Source organism: Pan troglodytes, chromosome 4, assembly GCF_028858775.2.
Source record: "Pan troglodytes isolate AG18354 chromosome 4, NHGRI_mPanTro3-v2.0_pri, whole genome shotgun sequence".
Classification (NCBI taxonomy): Eukaryota; Metazoa; Chordata; class Mammalia; order Primates; family Hominidae; genus Pan; species Pan troglodytes.
In genome coordinates this window covers 139,200,345-139,206,394 of record NC_072402.2, presented here as the reverse complement: position 1 = coordinate 139,206,394, position 6,050 = coordinate 139,200,345, and the positions used below count along the sequence as shown (strand labels likewise).

Below are 6,050 nucleotides of genomic sequence, written 5' to 3'. Positions count from 1 at the left end.
CTTTCACCACCCGATTGGCAGACAGCGGCTCCCGGGCTCAGCCAATAGGCTGAGCAGAGAACGTCCCAACAGCAGCAGGGTTAATGCGTCGCAGCATTGGAGGGGAAAAAGCCCACCCTATCCTCCACGCTCCCCCACCCCCCAAAAAACCCAGCCTATCTTTTCGCCTTCCTCCCGCTCAACGGCATGTTTTTCCACGGGTTGTTACCTCTGTGGGGAGGCAGACAACATATATATATATATTTTTTTTTTTTTCTAACACACCGACTGACCCCGCCCCTTTTCGGCGGGGAAAACAGCCACAGCCTGAGCCCTAGCAACCTGCGGCCCACTGAGAGGGAGAGTAGCCATTGGAGAGTGGTCACTTTGTTCAAGCCAGTGTTGTCATCAACCAGTATTCTAAATGAGTAGCTTCCGTCTCAGTCTGATTGTATTGGAGCAACTGCTAATTAGAACCACTGCCATATACTCAAAACTCTGCCCTTCTGCAGAATATTCAGAAACGGATCCATCTCTTTGCAGAAAAGGCTTACACATTAATGTAGCCAATTAAATTTATGCAGTACATATTCTCATTGTAACAGGAGGCACAGCGGAAACCAAACCTCTCTTATTCAGACATTTGCTAGTGATACACTAGATACACTAAATTACCATTCATTGATTTCAAGGACAGTATGGAAGCGGGGTGGAGGAAGCCAGGAGAGGGAGATGTTTCAAAACAGTAAAGAATCAGTGTGTCTGGGAGGTGCTAAGGACCAGATCTCTTTACCTGGCAGAATGCTAATGTTCATAGATTTAACAGCTTCCTTGAATGATTGAGATCAGCTACCAACAGCATTGTGCCTACAAATTCCCTTTATCTGACACCAAGGTATTCTTGATCTCTTGTTAATTACCAACGAAGACCATTTCAAAAGAGCAAGCTTTTCACTTAGCCCCAGGGGACCTCTTGGAGCTGGAGACTTGATCTCACCCCACCCCCACCCTCATCCAGACCTCCCAGCAACCTAGCTACTCCCTTGCACAAGCACAGAAACACAACACAATTCACACTGTAGGTACCTAAGACCTGCAATCTGAGTGGGAAACACACCAGAGCTCAGAGAAATAGAAAAATCCATCCTGATCTGGACATGAAATTTCTTAATTCAACCAAGTCCTTACCTAGGTTACACTGGCTGCCAAAAAAAGCAGCAACAACTGGAGTTCTTATCCTTCCCCAATATTTTTCCAAGCCTCGATCCTCAGGAATATCCTTTTGACTATGGTGGGAACCAATATTCTGGTGTCAAAAAGAGGAATCTGGCTTTCTGTGTTCTTTTACACACACACACACACACACACCCCTCTATACCTTCTCCCATGGGAATGATGGAGGTGTAAACCAGCCTGACCTATTAGGTGTTTATGCCAGAATTCACTGTCTCTGTGAATGGCACTGTCAACCACCCAGCTTCCTTAGTCAGAATCTAGGGGGATCAGCCTTGACTCATCCCTGTCCCTCACTTCCTATATCATGTCAATCAACAAGTCCTGATGATTTTATTGTAGTCAGCTCCCTCCATCTGTACTGCCACTGTGCTGGTTCAAGCATTTATCAATCTTCTCTTCAAATATTGCAATAGCTTTCAAACTATTGCAAAGAGATAAGATCTCTTTGCCTCCAGTCCCAATGTCCCCAGTCCCTTCACTTATGACTGACAGAATAATCTTTCTAAAACAAAAAAACCTCATGATATATGCATATCAGTTCAAATTTCTGCAGTGACTGTCATCTATATGGAATAAAATAAAAACTCCTTGGCTTGGCCCAAAGGTAACTCAGGATCTAACTCCTGACTACTTGCTTCACCTCATCTCCTACAAAGACTGTCTGTTTTACACGCACACTTTTTTTTTGAGATGGAGTCTCTCTCTGTTGCCCATGCTGGAGTGCAGTGGCCTGACACCAGCTCATTGCAACCTCTGCCTCCCAGGTTCAAGCAATTCTCCTGCCTTGACCTCTCAAGTAGCTGGAATTTCTGGCACCCACAACCACACCTGGCTAATTTTTTGTATTTTTAATAGAGATGAGGTTTCACCATGTTGGCCAGGCTGGTTTCAAACTCCTGACCTCAAGTGATCTGCCCACCTTGGCCTCCCAAAGTGCTAGGATTACAGGCATGAGCCACCGTACCCGGCCACACACACAGTTTAAGGTTCAGTGATAATGAAATACCATAATCCCTCTGCATAGAATTTCTTGCAATGGCCCCTCCCTGCCCTGTCCTTTCCCCTTTACTGTCTGACAAGCTACTACTCAACCTTTAGTTCATAGCTCAAGCATCACCACCTCTATCATTTCTTCCTTTCTCCAGGCTCATTTAGGTGTTTTTTCCCGTTTGGTCCCACTGCATCTTATGCTATGCAGATCTCCATTATCTTTTTTTTTTTTTTTTTTTTTTTTGCATGTCTGTCTCATACTGTACTCTGGGTACCAGAATGATAACTTTTAATTGTTTACAGTGTCTGGCACATAGGGATGCTAATAAATGGTGAATATCAGTATTATCATTTTTAGTTCAACAAATAGTTATTGAGTACTTGCTCCATACAGGGACTTTATATGCATTACTTTTCACTCTCACAACAAGTTTGCAAAGTAGATATTCTCTTTATTTTATAGATGAGGAAACTGGAGTTTAAAGAGATTAAAAGACTTATCTAAAGCTAAACAACTAATATGTACAGTACTATACTTATATTGGCAATTTCACACCAAAACAAGTACCTGGTCTGTTTTACTAGAAGATTAAGGCATCGTAAAGCCTTAATCTTACATATCTTTGACTTGACCTTTTTATGCCAGCCATATGATTCTCCCATCTCTAGATTTTTTTTTTTTTTTTGAGATGGAGTGAGTTTTGTTCTTGTTGCCCAGGCTGGAATGCAACAGCATGATCTTGGCTCACTGCAACCTCTGCTTCCTGAGTTAAAGCGATTCTCCTGCTTCAACCTCCCAAGTAGCTGTGACTACAGGCACCTGCCACCACATCTGGCTGATTTTTTTTTTTTTTTTTTTTTTTTGAGATGGAGTTTCGCTCTTTCACCCAGGCTGGAGTGCAGGGGCGCGATCTCGGCTCACTGCAACCTCCACCATCAAGCGATTCTCCTGCCTCAGCCACCATGCCCGGTGAATTTTTGTATTTTTAGTAGAGACGGGGTTTCACCATGTTGGCCAGGCTGGTCTTGGACTCCTGACCTCGTGATCCGCCCGCCTCCGCCTCCCAAAGTGCTGGGATTACAGGCGTGAGCCACCAGGCCCAGCCTGATTTTTGTATTATTAGTAGAGATGAAGTTTCACCATGTTGGCCAGGCCGGTCTTGAACTCCTGGCCTCAGGTGATCCGCTGGCCTCAGCCTCCCTAAGTACTGGGATTACAGGCGGGAGCCACTGAGCCCAGCCCCATCTCTAGATTTTTACTGAGACATAATTCACATACCATGCAAATCACATATTTAAAGTGTATAATCCGATGGTTTTCAGTGTATTTACATGTACTAAACTGATACAATCATCATCACAATCTAATTATACAAAAATTTTGTCACATCCCTCCAAAAAGAACCCAATATCTATTGAACAGCTGTAGATGTTTAAATAATAGTTGTCCAGGGGCTAGTGCTTTAGGAAGGTTTTTCCCTTAGATGACTGAAATACCATTTTATGTCTTCCTACAGTGATCTTTTAGAGCTATGCTATGTAATACTTTAGGGCTGGGAGACCTTACCATGTTTTTTAAAAAAATTGGGCCTGGCCCAATAAAGCTGGATTCTGGTTCTGCAAATACCAGAATAACACTTTACTTCACAAATATGCTAAATGATGGATTGGTAGGTTCCAGAGTACTGCTTTTCTTTTTTCTTTCTTTCTTTTTTTTTTTTTTTGAGGTGGAGTCTCGCTCTGTCGCCCAGGCTGGAGTGCAGTGGTGTGATCTGGGCTCACTGAAACTTCCACATCCTGGGTTCACTGATTCTCCCTCACTGATGCTTCCGCCTCAGCCTCTAGAGTAGCTGGGACTAAAGGTATGCGCCACCATGCAAGCTAATGTTTGCATTTTTAGTAGAGACGGGGTTTCACCATATCGGCCAGGCTGGTCTCAAATTCCTGATCTTATGATCCACCCACCTCAGCCTCCCAAAGCTGTGGTTTTCAAATTTGTCTGCACATTAGGATCAAGTGGGGACCTTCAAAAAATGATGCCTATGTCCCACCCCCAGAGACTGTGCTTTCATTTGTCGGGGTGTGGCCTGGGTTTCAGAATTTTTAAAAGGTCTCTAGGTGATTTTAATGTGCAACCAAGTTTGAAAACATTGTTCTAGGGAAAATGCCAGTTGCTTTCCAGGCTGACCAGAAGAGCGGCAGTTATTTCTTGCTGGCTTTCATGCTTTCTTAGCCTTTTCATATGTGCTTCTACTTTGTCATTTTTGGTTGTTCTCATATGTGTATTTCTAAGGTGTGTTTGAGATTTTAGGTGGGTGAAGAACTAATAAAAATAATTATAGTAATAGCTGATAATTTTTTTTTTTGAGACAGGGTCTCACTCTATTGCCATGGTTGAAGTGTAGTGGTGCAATCACAGCTGACTGAGGCTTCAACCTCCCAGGCTCAAGCAATTCTCCCACTTCAGCCTCCCAAGTAGCTGGTACCACAGGTGCATGCCAACACACTCAGCTAATGAAAACACATTTTTTTTTTTTTTTTTTTTTGTAGAGACAGGATCTCACTATGTCGCTCAGGCTGGTCTTGAACTGCTGGCCTCAAGCAATCCGCCTGCCTCAGCCTCCCAAAATGCTAGGAGCTGGCTAATAATTGTTTAACAGTTATGATATGCCAGGCACCATGCTAAACACTTTGCATACATTATATCATGCATGAATCTTATAAAACACTTATTATTCCCTTTTTGCATATGAAGAAGAGGCTTAGAAAGGAGATTGAGTAACTTGGCCACAGACTCATAGTTGGTAAATGGTAGAACCTCATTTGACTAACTGCCAAATCCAAGAGTTGATAGCAATGATGCACTGAGTAACAAAATAACAGTGTTTCTCCTACAGTTGAGAGTATGTATAGGGTTCTCTCCAGGGCAAAGGCCTTGCAGTCACCTTGCATGGATACCATGCCTTGGATAGTATCCTTGCATACCACCCTGAATTAATGAATGCTTTACCTGTCTAAGGATATGAATTTATCTACCTTTCACATTGTGCATATACTTAAGAAAAATAAGGCTGGAAGGACAGGGACTAACACTGGAGGCACCAAAAAGACTCTCCTTTTGTAGTTTCTGGGATTTTTGTTGTTGTTGTTGTTATTGTTAAAGAGACATGGTTTCCCTATATTGCCTAGGCTGGAGTGCAGTGGCTATTCACAGATGTCATCCCACTACTGGATAGCACAGCAGTTTTGACCTTCTCCATTTCCAACCTGGGCCAGTTCACCCCTCTGTAGGCAACCTGATGGTCCTGCCCTCCCAAGAGGTCACTGCATTCATGCTGAACTTAGTGCAGACAGTGGATTGATCAATTGATCAGCATAGTGCACCACAGCCCAGAACTCCTGGGCTCAAGCAATCCTCCCACCTCAGGCACTGAGCAGCAAGAACTACTGGTGCACACCACTGAGTCTGGCTACTTTATGTTTTCTTGGGTTGCCTAGATTTATTTTTGAAATAAATTATTACTTTTATAATTAAAAATGGTTATCTTTGGGTTTGGAGATTATAGTTTTAATTTTTTAAATACTTTTCTGTATTTTCTGAATTTTCTAGCAAACATGCATTACTTTTATAAGGTAAAAATATTTTGTAAGCAGGGTGCACATCATTTCCAGTAGAATGCTTGAAATAAAATTTAAAGGATGCCTGGAATTTCATTTCATTCATAAAAAATTATCTGAGAATGAGGTACACGATCTGTATAAACAAAGGAAAATTATCAAAAAGCTATTAGTTTTAATACAAATGTCACAATCACTTGAAAGGTGGAGGAATGAGGTAGTTTTTG

General features: G+C 42.5%; 18 protein-coding genes across 18 annotated transcripts in view; all 18 read right to left on the bottom strand.

Annotated features, from left to right (window-relative positions):
• PCDHGA1 (protocadherin gamma subfamily A, 1) overlaps positions 1 to 6,050 on the bottom strand; it is a 181,896-nt gene that overhangs the window by 27,989 nt on the left and 147,857 nt on the right.
• Positions 1 to 6,050, bottom strand: part of PCDHGA2 (protocadherin gamma subfamily A, 2) — a 173,709-nt gene that overhangs the window by 27,992 nt on the left and 139,667 nt on the right.
• The window catches only part of PCDHGA3 (protocadherin gamma subfamily A, 3), a 168,420-nt gene that overhangs the window by 27,990 nt on the left and 134,380 nt on the right, over positions 1 to 6,050 (bottom strand).
• The window catches only part of PCDHGB1 (protocadherin gamma subfamily B, 1), a 162,383-nt gene that overhangs the window by 27,992 nt on the left and 128,341 nt on the right, over positions 1 to 6,050 (bottom strand).
• The window catches only part of PCDHGA4 (protocadherin gamma subfamily A, 4), a 157,524-nt gene that overhangs the window by 27,992 nt on the left and 123,482 nt on the right, over positions 1 to 6,050 (bottom strand).
• The window catches only part of PCDHGB2 (protocadherin gamma subfamily B, 2), a 153,234-nt gene that overhangs the window by 27,992 nt on the left and 119,192 nt on the right, over positions 1 to 6,050 (bottom strand).
• PCDHGA5 (protocadherin gamma subfamily A, 5) overlaps positions 1 to 6,050 on the bottom strand; it is a 148,403-nt gene that overhangs the window by 27,992 nt on the left and 114,361 nt on the right.
• Positions 1 to 6,050, bottom strand: part of PCDHGA6 (protocadherin gamma subfamily A, 6) — a 138,664-nt gene that overhangs the window by 27,992 nt on the left and 104,622 nt on the right.
• Positions 1 to 6,050, bottom strand: part of PCDHGA7 (protocadherin gamma subfamily A, 7) — a 130,203-nt gene that overhangs the window by 27,992 nt on the left and 96,161 nt on the right.
• PCDHGB4 (protocadherin gamma subfamily B, 4) overlaps positions 1 to 6,050 on the bottom strand; it is a 125,188-nt gene that overhangs the window by 27,992 nt on the left and 91,146 nt on the right.
• PCDHGA8 (protocadherin gamma subfamily A, 8) overlaps positions 1 to 6,050 on the bottom strand; it is a 120,969-nt gene that overhangs the window by 27,990 nt on the left and 86,929 nt on the right.
• Positions 1 to 6,050, bottom strand: part of PCDHGB5 (protocadherin gamma subfamily B, 5) — a 114,961-nt gene that overhangs the window by 27,992 nt on the left and 80,919 nt on the right.
• The window catches only part of PCDHGA9 (protocadherin gamma subfamily A, 9), a 110,090-nt gene that overhangs the window by 27,992 nt on the left and 76,048 nt on the right, over positions 1 to 6,050 (bottom strand).
• Positions 1 to 6,050, bottom strand: part of PCDHGB6 (protocadherin gamma subfamily B, 6) — a 104,896-nt gene that overhangs the window by 27,992 nt on the left and 70,854 nt on the right.
• The window catches only part of PCDHGB7 (protocadherin gamma subfamily B, 7), a 95,258-nt gene that overhangs the window by 27,992 nt on the left and 61,216 nt on the right, over positions 1 to 6,050 (bottom strand).
• PCDHGA11 (protocadherin gamma subfamily A, 11) overlaps positions 1 to 6,050 on the bottom strand; it is a 91,931-nt gene that overhangs the window by 27,992 nt on the left and 57,889 nt on the right.
• PCDHGA12 (protocadherin gamma subfamily A, 12) overlaps positions 1 to 6,050 on the bottom strand; it is an 82,322-nt gene that overhangs the window by 27,992 nt on the left and 48,280 nt on the right.
• The window catches only part of PCDHGC3 (protocadherin gamma subfamily C, 3), a 37,037-nt gene that overhangs the window by 27,992 nt on the left and 2,995 nt on the right, over positions 1 to 6,050 (bottom strand).